This window comes from Rhinoderma darwinii, chromosome 5, assembly GCF_050947455.1.
Source record: "Rhinoderma darwinii isolate aRhiDar2 chromosome 5, aRhiDar2.hap1, whole genome shotgun sequence".
Lineage (NCBI taxonomy): Eukaryota > Metazoa > Chordata > Amphibia > Anura > Rhinodermatidae > Rhinoderma > Rhinoderma darwinii.
In genome coordinates, this window is record NC_134691.1 from 246332530 (window position 1) to 246347243 (window position 14714).

Sequence of the window (14714 nt, forward strand, 5' to 3'; positions counted from 1 at the left end):
ATGATGCTAGGAGTCCGGCACCATAAATTGTGGTCAGCCTGTGAGATACAGCCGATACACGCTCCGTATGTCACGGACCGAATGCGGCCGTCTGAATAAGGCCTTAGTCTAGTTACACAGTGCGGTGAAATCCCATTTTTTTGCCACAATTTTTGCAAAAAAACGTGACTTGACCGCACTGTGAGAATATAGCCTAACAGCACTTTTCATGTTTTGTATCTTTTTTTTATGCAATTTTCGTAATTGCGGCACAAATCACGCGGTTTTGCCGCGATTTTTATATAATCGCGGCAAAACTGCGCCATTTTTGCCGCGATTACGAAAATCGCGGCAAAAAAGCGCTAGGAAAACGAAAAAATACCAAAAAACTTTTTAACCAACTTTATACAATCTACAAATGGGGTCAGGGGGATGGGAAGCAGGATGGATAGGGGAACATACTCACCAGCCTGCAGGTCCGGTCGGCAGTGTAGAGGAGCTGGGGGGCGGGATCTCCACACGCAGCTTCAGCACATGCTGCATCTTCCCCTCCAGTGAAGCTACAACAGGTATGTAGGGGCTGCCGCGAGTGTTGCTAGGGGAGTGTCGCTAGGGGGGTGTCGCTAGGGGGGTGCCGCGGGCGTTGCGAGGGGGGGCCCGTGAGCGTTGCGAGGGGGGGCCCGTGAGCGTTGCGAGGGGGGGGGCAACAGTCCGAGGGGGGGGGGGCGACGGCAGCCCGGCGGGCCCCTTTTACTTCATCCATGTGGCCGGGCCCCTGACGGGAGTACCAGTAATACCCCCCTGATGGCGGCCCTGCTCACAGGTCCTGCATCGTGTCGGCCACATCGGCACCAGAGGCTACAGTTGATTCTGCAGCAGCATCAGCGTTTGCAGGTAAGTAGCTACATCGATTTACCTGCAAACGCCGATGCTGCTGCAGAATGATCTGTAGCCTCTGGTGCCGATGTGTCCTCGCTCGTCTGACACGATGCAGGACCTGGGGAAGTGACGTCACAGCGTGATCTCTCGAGAACACGGCTGTGTCTGCACTGCCAGAAGCTGGGCGTTCTGAAGAGAAGTGGATTATACTTCTCGTCAGAAAGCCCAGCTAGTAAAAGTAGTAAACACGCCCCGATGTACGCACATAATACACGCCCAGTTGTACTTTTACTTTTCAACACGCCCAGTTGTACTTTTGCAAGCCTCATTTGCATAAATACAAAAATGGTCATAACTTGGCCAAAAATGCTCGTTTTTTAAAAATAAAAACGTTACTGTAATCTACATTGCAGCGCCTATCTGCTGCAATAGCAGATAGGGGTTGCAAAATCTGGTGACAGAGCCTCTTTAAACCAAAACTATGTGTTACTCTAAAGTGCCGCGTCATATAAGAGAAGTCGTAGCTTTAGCACTGGCTTGTGTCCATTGTAAGGCTGGGTTCACACGACCACTTTAACGTCCGTAATCGACGGACGTATTTCGGGCGGAAGTCCCGGACCGAACACAGTGCAGGGAGCCGGGCTCCTAGCATCATAGTTATGTACGATGCTAGGAGTCTCTGCCTCTCTGCAGGACAACTGTCCCGTACTGTAATCATGTTTTCAGTACGGGACAGTAGTTCCACGGAGAGGCAGGGACTCCTAGCATCGTACATAACTATGATGCTAGGAGCCCGGCTCCCTGCCGTGTGTTTGGTCCGGGACTTCCGCCCGAAATACGTCCGGCGATTACGGACGTTAAAGTGGTCGTGTGAACCCAGCCTTAGGGCAGCATGAGTGTGCTAAAAGGTTCCTTTTTAAAGGGGTTTCCAGTCCCTAAAAATTGATGGCCTATCCTCAGGATAGGCCATCAATAGTTTATGGGTCGGTACGAGCGCTGCTACCCCTTCATTTCTACTTGCTCACTGTGAATTGTCGACCCTGATGTAGTGGCGATTCACAGTATTGCAGCCCTCTCCCAATGAAGTGAATGTGAGAATTGCACTACATCTGTGTCAACGATTCACAGTGAGCAAGTAGAAATGAAGGGGAAGCAGCGTCCCGTTAGTTGGACCCCAACCCATCAGCTACTGATGGCCTATCTTGAGGATAGGGCATCAATTTTTAGGGGCTGGGTAACCCCTTTAAGTATTATATTCATTAAATCTGCAGAAAAAGGAATAAAGTCTATATATTTTTACGTTGGAGTAGAGTAGGGCCCTGCCAAAAGAGTCTACCTTGTCATGGTGGCAGGCTTCAAATCTTTCAGCCAAATAAAAAGTTATTAGTTATGTATTATACAAAGAGCGTGATATGGTGCTGGATGGAGTATCGTTAACGGGCGGTGCCACGGTAGGGGGGCCCAGACAATTTAGCTGTATGGGGCCCTGAAATTCCTGAAGGCGGCTGTAATGACGGGGAAGGGAGACAGACAGGTGAGCCCTAATCTACCCGCCACTCAGTCCCTGCCTACTTGCACGGCCCGTCCTAGGAGACGGCGTACAACTGGGCGACGGTCCCTACGCTGAATATGTGTAAGACAGACAAACAGACAAGGGTACACAGAAGCTAAGGGAAATGGAGCAGTTGCCCACGGCAACACCGTGAGCAACAGGAGTAGTGAACGAGCCGAGTCAAACCAGGAGTGTACGAGGTACCAAACACAGAGCAGGAGCGTTGTCAGTAAAGCCAGTGTCAAAATGAAGCAAGGTCAATAATAATAGCAGGTGCAGCAGAGCCAGGAAACAGGAAAGATTCACAGGCACATACAAGCAGGAAATGAGGGTATAAATAGCTAGAACCGTCTGGCCAGGCTGTGATAGGTTCTCCCACTCCTGAGCCTACCAGCCTGAGTGGTAGCAGATCGAGTCACTCTATCAGACCTAGGAGCAGGTGCAGACTGATTACCCACGGGCGTCGACACAGAAGCTGTGTCAGGCAGATCCTTTCCAGTACCCCCCCTTTTATGAGGGGCCACTGGACCCTTTCTAGGTGGACCTGGCTTATTGGGGAACCGAAGATGGAACCTTCTGAGCAATACACTAGCGTGAAGATCCCGAGCGGGTACCCAAGTCCTCTCCTCAGGCCCGTATCCTCTCCAATGGACCAGGTACTGGAGGGAGCCTTGGACCATCCTGCTGTCCACAATCTTGGCCACCTCGAATTCTACCCCTTCAGGGGTGAGAACAGGGACCGGAGGTTTCCTCGAGGTAGCCAAGGACAGGGAGCAGCGTTTCAGGAGGGAGGCATGAAACACGTCGTGTATTCGAAAAGACGGGGGTAACTCCAGTCGGAAGGAGACAGGGTTAAGGACCTCAATGACCTTGTACGGCCCTATATACCGGGGAGAAAATTTTTTGGACAGGACTTTAAGGCGCAAATTTTTAGAAGACAGCCACACCAGATCCCCGACCACAAACAAGGGCTTAGCAGAACGTCTTCTATCTGCCTGTCTTTTGTATGCTCTGGGACGCCTCTAGGTTCTTCTGAAACTGGGCCCAGACTGTGCATAGTTCTCGATGAACGACATCTACCTCGGGATTGTTGGAACCACCAGGTGAAACAGAAGAGAACCGTGGATTAAACCCAAAATTACAGAAAAAGGGGGAGACCCCTGACGAGTTACTGACCCGGTTATTAAGGGAAAATTTGGCGAGGGAAATGAAGGAGACCCAATCATATTGACAGTCAGAGATATAACACCTTAAATATTGTTCTAGAGACTGATTAGTCCTCTCGGTTTGGCCATTAGTTTCAGGATGGAAGGCCGAGGAGAAGGACAGATCAATCTCCAACTTTTTACAGAAAGCTCTCCAAAACAATGAAACAAATTGTACCCCTCTGTCAGAAACAATATTGACAGGAACCCCATGGAGACGCAGGATGTGTTTGACAAACAAGGTAGCTAACGTCTTAGCATTGGGTAATTTCTTGAGGGGCACAAAGTGGCACATCTTACTGAAGCGGTCTACTACAACCCACACCACCGACTTGCCTTGAGATGGAGGCACATCGGTGATAAAATCCATGGAGATATGGGTCCATGGTCTCTGGGGAATGGGCAAAGAACATAGTAAGCCCGCTGGTCGGGACCTGGGAGTCTTGGACCTAGCACAAATTTCACAAGCGCGTGACGTAGGCCTTAACGTCTTTAGGCAACCCAGGCCACCAATAGTTTCTGGCAATAAGGTGCTTGGTACCCAGAATGCCAAGATGGCCAGATAGAGCAGAGTCATGATTTTCCCTGAGTACCCTTAGCCGGAATTGCAGGGGAACAAACAGCTTGTTCTCAGGAAGGTTCCCGGGAGCTGAACATTGATCGGCCACAATTTCGGAGACTAAGTCAGAATCAACAGAGGAAATGATTATACCTGGGGCAAAACACAAGCAGGATCTTTCTCCGAAGGAGGGCTGGCCATGAAGCTACGCGACAGTGCATCAGCTTTAATATTTTTAGACCCAGCCCTATAGGTGACCAAAAAGTTGAATCTAGTAAAAAGCAATGCCCATCGAGCTTGTCTCGGGTTTAGCCTCCGGGCAGATTCTAGGAAAACCAGATTCTTGTGGTCGGTAAGGACCGTTACCTGGTGCCTAGCCCCCTCCAGGAAGTGGCACCACTCTTCAAATGCCCATTTAATGGCTAAGAGTTCGCGGTTGCCAATGTCATAATTACTCTAAGTGGGCGAGAACTTCCTGGAGAAGTAGGCACAGGGACGGGGATGGGTGAGAGACCTGGTACCCTGGGACAAGACAGCACCCACTCCCACCTCGGAGGAGTCAACCTCCACGATGAATGGCTCCATTTGGTTAGGCTGAATCAGCACTGGGGCCGAGATAAAGCACTTCTTAAGGACCTTTAAAGCCTGGACCGCTTCCGGAGGCCAGTGGAGGAGATCAGCACCTTTGCGAGTAAGATCCGTAAGAGGCTTAGCAATGACCGAGAAGTTAGCAATAAATCTCCTGTAATGATTAGCAAATCCCAGGAAGCACTGTAATGCCTTCAGGGAGGCAGGTTGGACCCATTCAGACACAGCCTGAACCTTGGCAGAGTCCATGCGGAATTCAAGAGGAGTGAGGATTTGACCCAAAAATGATATCTCCTGCACCCCAAACACACATTTTTCGGTTTTAGCAAAGAGTTTGTTTTCCCGAAGGGCCTGGAGCACCTTCCTGACATGCTCAATGTGGGAGGACCAGTCCTTGGAAAACACAAGTATGTCATCAAGGTACACTACAAGAAATACCCCCAGGTAGTCTCTTAAAATCTAATTTATGAAATTCTGGAAGACTGCGGGAGCATTACACAACCCAAAGGGCATGACGAGGTATTCAAAATGACCTTCGGGCGTGTTAAACGCAGTCTTCCACTCATCCCCCTCTCTGATGCGGATAAGGTTATAAGCCCCCCGAAGATCAAACTTATAGAACCATTGGGCCCCTGAACCTGATTGAAGAGATCAGGAATCAAAGGAAGGGGATACTGGTTCCTTACAGTGACCTTTTTCAAGTTTCGGTAATCGATGCACGGCCTAAGACCACCATCCTTCTTCCCTACGAAGAAGAAGCCAGCACCTACCGGAGAAGTAGAGGGGCGAATGTAACCCTTGGCCAGGCATTCCTGGATATACTCTCTCATGGCTTCACGTTCGGGACAAGAGAGATTAAATATCCTACCCAGTGGCGTAACTACCGCCGTAGCAGCCGTAGCGGCTGCTACGGGGCCTGCGGCATGAGGGGGCCCGTGTCGCCCGCCGGCACGGGCCCCCACCATGGAGCTATGGCTACTACAGCGGGACGCCACTGAACACTACTGCAGAGCAGGGAGGTATCTCCCCACTCTGCCATTAAACATAGGACATGTATCCCCTATCCACAGGATAGGGGATACATGTGTGATCGCTGGCATTGATTGGGAGAACGGGGGACTTTCAGTCCCCTGAAGTTCTCCATGACAGACCTCGGACTTCCGGGGTCTGTGTCGGCAGCTCCGTAGAAATGAATGGAGCGCCGGTCACGCTTGTGCGCATGCGTTACCAGCGCTCCTTTCATTTTTATTGAGCTGCGCAGACGCCGGAAGTCAGAGGTTAGTCAAGGAGAACTTCGGGGGACTTTCGGTCAGCGATCACATTCTGTGGATAGGGGATGCATGGCGTTACCTACAGGGGGGGGGACTCTGCATGGCGTTACCTACAGGGGGGGACTCTGCATGGCGTTACCTACACAGGGGGCGGCACTCTGCATGGCGCTACCTACAGGGGGGTCTCTGCATGGCGTTACCTACAGGGGGGACTCTGCATGACGTTACCTACAGGGCGGGGACTCTGCATGGCGTTACCTACAGGGAGGGACTCTGCATGGTATTACCTACAGGGGGGGACTCTGCATGGTGTTACCTACAGGGGGGGGGACTCTGCATGCCGTTACCTACAGGGGGGGACTCTGCATAGCATTACCTACAGGGGGGGACTCTGCATGGTGTTACCTACAGGGGGGGACTCTGCATGGTGTTACCTACAGGGGGGGACTCTGCATGCCGTTACGTACAGGGGGGGGACTCTGCATGGCGTTACCTACAGGGGGGACTCTGTATGGCGTTACCTACAGGGGGGGGACTCTGTATGGCGTTACCTACAGGGGGGGACTCTGTATGGCGTTCCCTACAGGGGGGGACTCTGTATGGCGTTCCCTACAGGGGGGGACTCTGCATGGCGTTACCTACAGGGAGGAATCTGCATGGTGTTACCTACAGGGGGGGGGGACTCTGTATGGCGTTCCCTACAGGGGGGGACTCTGCATGGCGTTACCTACAGGGAGGAATCTGCATGGTGTTACCTACGGGGGGGGGGGGGGACTCTGTATGGCGTTACCTACAGGGGGGGACTCTGTATGGCGTTCCCTACTGGGGGGGACTCTGTATGGCGTTACCTACAGGGGGGGGGACTCTGTATGGCGTTACCTACAGGGGGGGGGACTCTGTATGGCGTTACCTACAGGGGGGACTCTGTATGGCGTTACCTACAGGGGGGGACTGCATGGCGTTACCTACAGGGGGGACTCTGCATGGCGTTACCTACAGGGGGAGGACTCTGCATGGCGTTACCTACAGGGGGGGACTCTGCATGGCGTTCTCTACAGAGGGGGCTGTATGGCGTTATCTACAGGGGGGTTGTGTGGCGTTATCTACAGGGGGGGCTGTAAGAAAGGCACTATCTACAAGGGGGGGTTGTGTAACACCCAGGGGAGGGGGGGCCCCAGTCAAAAGTTTTCTATTTGGCCCAGTCTTTCCTAGTTACGCCCCTGATCCTACCCTTAGGGAGCTTAGCTCCTGGAACCAAATCGATAGCGCAATCGTATTCTCTATGAGGAGGTAACACTTCGGAGGCCTTTTTAGAAAAATCATCAGTAAAGTCCTGAATAAACTCAGGTAGAGTGTTCACCTCCTCAGGGAGAGAAATAAAATTAACAGAAAAACATGACATCATGCATTCATTACCCCATTTGGTAAGATCCCCAGTATTCCAGTTAAACGTGGGATTATGCATCTGCAACCAGGGAAGGCCTAAAACCAAATCGGACGATAATGCCTGCATCACCAGTACAGAGCACTGCTCCAAATGCATGGAGTCAACAATGAGTTCAAAAACAGGGGTATGCTGCGTAAAATAACCATTAGCAAGAGGAGTGGAGTCGAGACACGGAGACCCCGAGTTGCATTGGTTCATCCGAGTTTTCCGTGGAAGAACGAAGCAACGGAACCTCAGGAGCCATCATGGGGGAGCCAGAGGAGAAAGCACAAAAACATTCAAGTCGTCGTTCCCTGAGACGTCGGTCAAGACGTACCGCTGAAGCCATAACCTGATCTAGAGAGTCTGAAGAGGGATAGCTAACTAACAGGTCTTTCAGGGCGTTTGACAGACCCAATCTAAACTGGCACCTCAAGGCAGGGTCATTCCACCGAGAAGCTAAGCACCACTTCCTAAAGTCAGAACAGTACTCCTCAACGGATCTCTTACCCTTACGTGACGTCACCAGCTGACTCTCGGCAAAGGCAGTCCTGTAAGTCTCGTCATATATAAAAAGATCAACAGAGGAAAGTTCAGGGGCGTCAGGAGCCAAGGAGAGGGCCCATTCTTGGGGCCCGTCCTGGAGCCGGGACATAATTATACCCACTTGCTGGCACTCAGAACCTGAGGAGTGGGGCCTTAGACGGAAATAGAGCCTACAACTCTCCCGAAAGGAGAAAAAAGTCTTCCGGTCCCCTGAGAACCGGTCAGGCAACTTGAGGTGGGGTTCAAGAGGTGAGGTGGGGAGCACTACCAGGGTGGCATCACGCTGGTTGCCCCTCTAAGCCAGGGCTTGGACCTGTAGGGAGAGGCCCTGCATTTGCTGAGCCAGGGTCTCAAGGGGGTCCATAGTAGTGTCAGGGACCAGGGTAGAAAAGGTATATGGGCCTGTGATTATGTAATGACGGGGTAGGGAGACAGACAGGTGAGCCCTAATCTATCTGCCACTCAGTCCCTGCCTACTTGCACGGCCCGTACTAGGCGACGGCGTACAACTGGGCGACGGTCCCTACACTCAATATGTGTAAGACAGACAAACAGACAAGGGTACACAGAAGCTAAGGGAAATGGGGCAGTTGCCCATGGCAACACCGTGAGCAACAGGAGTAGTGAATGAGCCGAGTCAAACCAGGAGTGTACGAGGTACCAAACGTAGAGCAGGAGCGTAGTCAGTAAAGCCAGGGTCAAAATGAAGCAAGGTCAATAATAATAGCAGGTGCAGCAGAGCCAGGAAACAGGAAAGATTAACAGGCACAGAGAAGCAGGAAATGAGGGTATAAATAGACCGAGGGCAGGAGCTAGAACCGTCTGGCCAGGCTGTGATAGGTTCTCCCACTCCTGAGCCTACCAGCCTGAGTGGTAGCAGATCGAGTCACTCTATCAGACCTAGGAGTAGGTGCAAACTGATTACCCACGGGCGTCGACACAGAAGCTGTGTCTGGCAGATCCTTTACAGCGGCACTGCTAGTGCCGATCTCCTATTCTTCTAGCCGTTACCTCCTCGCTATGACGGAGATACGAGGTCCTGCCGGGGATTTCTGAATCAGTGCCAGATCCACTTCAGACTACATGCCAGGGCCTTCTCTTCTGATAACGCAAGGATCGCCTTCATAATCTTTCTCCTTACTGGCAAAGCCCTGGCATGGGCAAACCCTCTGTGGGAACATCAGGGACCAGAGACCCGTGACTTGCAGTGCTTTTTATGGACTTTCCATTCGATATTTGAAGAGCCTGAGAGAGTTTCTTCTGCTGCTGCATCCCTGCTGACCCTACACCAGAGGGACCTCTCAGTGGGTGAGTATGCCATTCAGTTTCGTATCCTGGCTGCTGAACTGACCTGGAACAATGAGGCTTTGGTGGCCGCATTCAGGCAGGACTGTCTTCTTGGATTAAAGACGAGCTGGCCGCTCGCGATTTACCACCTAACCTGGGCAATCTCATCCTACTAGCCACCCGCGTTGACATGACGGGAGAGAGGATTTCCTAGGCTGGTTTCTACTTCCCAGCAGTTCCTACTGTCCTCTTCAGTCGTTCCACCTAAGGAGCCTATGCAGATGGATCAAGCCAAGGAGAGACAACGCAGACACACTTCAGGGCTTTGCCTATATTGCGGCCTCGGAGGCCATATTGTGCGTTTCTATCCCCAGAGGCCAGAGAGACCCCAGTGCCTAGTATTGATTAGAGAGATGACCCTAGGCTGAATGGTACCAAATGAAAGATTAAATTCCAAGCTTGAGGACGCACCGGTTTTCTGCCTATTTGGACTCCGGGTCCGCGGCAAACTTCATCCAAAAAGATCTAGTGGATCATCTCAATTTGCCCACAGTTCCCCTGGAGACATCTTTGGCTGTTGCCTCAGTGAATGGATTGCCTCTTCCCGATCCGAATGTATCTAAGACCAAGCCACTGAAGCTTCAAGTTGGAGCCCTTCATTCGGAACGTATTTTGTTTCTTGTCTTGCCCAAAGCCATCAATCCTGTTCTGCTGGACCTGCCTTGGCTTCGACTGGAATTCCGGAGAGGTTCTCCAATGGGGCTCCAAGAGCCTCCGTCGCTGTCTGTTGCAGATCCATCCTGTCCAACCTCTTCTACCTCAGTCATTGGCGGGATTGCCCCCTCATTTCGCTCAGATTGCGGATATCTTCAGCAAGACGGAGGCTGAGACGCTGCCTCCACGTCGGACTTATGACTGCCCATTGAACTGGTTCCAAATGCCTCTCTCCCCCTTGGACAGGGATATCCTTTTTCCTTGCCAGGGACTCTATCCAAGTTGGCCAATATCAAGGAGAATTTGGAGAGGGGTTTCATACGAAAGTTAAAAAGAAAGACGGATCTCTTCAACCCTGCATTGACTACCGTGGTCTCAACCAGATCAGGGTCAAGAACAAATAACCGTTGCCACTTATGTACGAACTGTTTGATCGTATACGAGGAGCCAGGTTTTTTTCAAAATTAGACTTGCATTATTCTTATAATTTGATCCGAATCCAACAAGGTGACGAGTGGAAGTCGGCGTTCAGCACCTGAGACGGGCACCACGAATACCTGTTGATGCCCTATGGAATGTATAACGCTCTCGCGGTCTTCCAGGAATTCGTCAATGATATCTTCCGAGAGCTCCTCTATGTCTGTGTTGTAGTCTATATCGATGATATTTTGATTTTCTCCCCAGATCCAGCGACTCATCAGAGGCATGTCCTTCAGGTTCGACTGCGATTGAGGGAGAATCGTTTATATGCCAAGCTGGAGAAGTGCGTCTTTGAAAATAATTCTCTGCTCTTCCTGGGATACATCATCTCAGATCAAAGTCTCAAGATGGATCCTCAAAAAATAAAGTCCATTCTGGAATGGCCACGTCCTCAAGGCCTGATATCCATACTACGTTTCCTGGGATTCGCCAATTTCTACCAGCAGTTTATCCCAAACTTCTAATCACTGACTGCTCCCATCTTTACCCTTAACAAAAGAAGGGTGTGAACGCCAAGGTGTGGACTCCAGAGGCAGAATCTGCATCAAGAAAGCCTTCACTTCAGCCTCGATCCTCCATCATCCTGACGTGTCTCGGCAGTTTTTATTGGAGGTGGATGCTTCTTCCTATGGTGCAGGTGCACTTCTGTTCCAGAGGAGCTCCAAAGGAAAGGCAGTAGTATGTAGCTATTACTCAAGACTTTTTTCTTCTGCAGAGCGCACTTACTCTATTAGGGATCGGGAGCTACTGGCCATCAAGTTGGCTCTGGAGGAGTGGAGATATCTGCTAGAGGGCGCTGCTCACCCCCATCCTGATCTACACCGACCACAAGAACCTCACCTATCTCCAGTCGGTTCAACGACTAAACCCCTGTCAAGCCAGGTGGTCGCTGTTCTTCACCCGTTTCCAATTTGTGCTCCACTACCATCCTGCTGACAAGAATGTGAGGGCCGATGCCCTGTCCAGGTAATTTGAGACGGATGACACGGTGAAGTCCCTTCAAAGTATCATAGACCCGTCACCGCCAATCCTTTGCAGGTTAGAGACATCCCTCCGGGGAGGACTTTTGTTTGGTTGGCAGGCAGGAGAAGAATTCTCCGCTGGGGGCACAGCTCTAAACTTGCTGGGCACACAGGTGTTCGTAAGACCCGAGTCCTGATTGATCGTCACTTCTGGTGGCCCACGCTGCCCAAAGAAGTTGTGGACTTTGTCTCTTCCTGCATGGTATGTGCTTCTAACAAGGTTACTCACTCGAAGCCTGCCGGCCTGCTCCAACCTCTGCCTGTACCCAATGTCCCCTGGCAGCACATTGCGATGGACTTTGTCACAGACCTTCCTCCCTCAGCAGGATGCAACACTGTGTGGGTGGTGGTGGACCGGTTTCGAAGATGGCACATTTTATACCGCTGACCGGCCTACCTTCTGCTCCCCGACTGGCGAGTCTCTTCATTCAGCACATCTTTCATTTGCATAGCTTGCCCCTTTACATCGTGTCCGATCGGGGGGTTCAATTTACCTCAACTTTCTGGACAGCCCTATGTAAACACCTGGATGTGAGATTGGACTTTTCCTCTGCCTATCACCCCCAGTCCAATGGGCAATTCGAGAGGATTAACCAGATCATGGAGAATTGTCTCTGCCACTTCATCTCCTTGCTTCATGATAACTGGGTACAGCTTCTTCCATGGGCCGAGTTCTTGTATAACAACCACACAAGTGAGTCCACCACTTCCACACCATTCTACATTGTGTACAGTCAACATCCTCTTCCTGTGTTGGCTACATCTCAGGTACTCGCTGCTGACACTGCATTTGGGGACTTTCTGCAAATCTGTCAACATACTGGATCCTCTATTTTGCTGGCAGTCGATAGCATGAAGCGAAAAGCGGATTTAAAGAGAAGAGAGCCGCTTCAGTATCTTCCAGGTACCAAAGTCTGGCTGTCCTCACGGAACATTCGTTCAAAGGTGCCTTCATACAAGTTTGCTCCCAGGTTCCTCTGACCTTTTGAGATATTGCAACAGATAAACCCTGTCTCCTATAAGCTTCGGCTGCCTTCTATCCTTAAAATCCCCGGCAAACAATAGAAACTGGGGAGGGAACCTCCAGCTCACCTTACACACTCCAGTGTGTTGTGGATAGCACTCGGATCCTCGTGTCGGCACACGGCAGGCTAGCAAGGAAGGAAGAAATAGGATCCAGCGCTGGGTAGAATTAAAATGGATTTTCTGTTCCAAGTTTAATGGATTGGATTAAAAGGAAGTCCAGTTGTATATGGTCCTGGGTGTGTGAGAAGTGGAGGTAAGTGTCCTCGGGGCCTACGCGTTTCGGACGACTGCCGCGTCCTTAAACTTGGCTGCTTTCATGTGTCCCTCCTGAGACCTGTGTTCCTGAACTGCTACAGTAAGACTCCCAGTCCCACAATTGCTCCCAGCGGTTCATCTGATGTGTTTGAGGTGAGGGAGATCCTGGACTGCAAAAGGGTAGGAGGAAGGACTTTCTATTTGGTGGACTGGAGAGGGTTTTGTCCTGAGGAGAGGTCCTGAGAGCCGGAAGAGAAACTCAGTACACCTGATCTCATTAAGAAGTTCCTCTCTCGCTCTAGTCCCAAGAGAGGGGGCATAAGAGGGGGGATACTATAGAGTTCATGGCAGCGGACCGCAGGGTTTACTCACCCTCGGCGGCTGCAGCCATGGATCAGTGAGCGCTGGCTCACATCTCCTTCCTAGGAGATGCCAGCGCTCACTTCCGCTCTCCAGTCCGCTGTGACCCGTAGGGTGCGCGCGCATGCTCGTGCCAGGCCTTAAAGGGCCAGCGCACCACAAAGGGATTCATCACCATCAACTGCCCATGATTCCCTGGACTATAAAAAGGCACCTGCCTTTCTGATCCTTGCCTAGTGTTCCCATGTCAGTCTTGCAAATGGTCCTTTAGTGTTATCCTGTTCTTGATGTTACCAGTGCCCTATATCCTGTATCCCGTGCTGTGTCCTTATTCCAGAGCCTGTTAGTGTTGGAGTCGTGTTCCTTAGCACCTGCTGTCACCTGCCACGTCCAGTGTTGTCTGCCACCTCCAGTGCAGTCTGCCACATCCAGTGTCATCTGCCACGTCCAGTGGGATCCGCCACGTCTGGCGCAACCTGCTGCACCTTCTGTCATCCGCCACGTCTGGCGTAAACTGCTGCCACCATTTTCATCCGTGCCAAAGCCCCGGCAACTGTCTGGACTATTCAGGTACCCTAATGCTGGACTTTGTATTGCTGGTGTACTCTGTTGTTTGGCCAGCTGCCCCCCAGCTACGGCGGTGCGGCCTAGTGGGTCCACATACCCACAAACCGTGACAATAGGTATAATCAGGTAGATATTTCATCCATACGATCTTTCATGATTACTATCATGAGAGACAGCTGTCTATCGGAGGTGACAGGACATTATTTTGTCACCTAGGCCCACTAGGAACCGGATACAGAGATGGTGATGTCAGATACTAACCGCTGGAGATGTGACATAGTATGTAATGAGGTAGATGCCTCGATGATTGATATATGAATGGATGGGGCCCCTATGACTGAGGAATACCGGAATATATACGTATCTTCTGATTGGAAGGACCCCAGAGGCAGGGATATTAACTTTAACATCAATATAGATGGTTCCTTTAAATGGCCGTGGGTCTATCTTTCCAAATTCAAACCCATCCGGAAACTAGTATTACAGGCTGGAGACAGTGATCAATGGTATCCCTTTAAAGGAAGAGGTCAAGTATGTGTGATGGTGGTATGAGTTCCATACGAATCAATAGGTCTCCAGCCAGTGAAATCTCACTCAGACTCTTGTAACGTCCCTACCCAAAGATTGGCAGATCCCATTACTCCTGAGTTATCAAATCCCTGGAGAATTATCACCAATACCAAATTTGTGCTATACATATGGAGAATTTCGGTAGATGATTTCAGGGTAGATCACTGGGATCATAGATGTGAGGAGTTTGTGAGGAAAGAGGATGGGTAGAGTCGGGACAAGGGGTAAGAAAGCAAAATAGACTCTGGAGTAACAGGAAACCAAGGGATCTGGTAGCCATGGGCCTAGGAGTAGGTGCATCGGGAGTAGGTGCTATAAACACTATGGATCTGGAAGTACTGAGGAGTAAACTTGGGAATCTGGGGAGACATACAAGCTTGATGTAAATTATGTCCTTGAGGGTTTACAGCATGTGCTTATAGATGCCA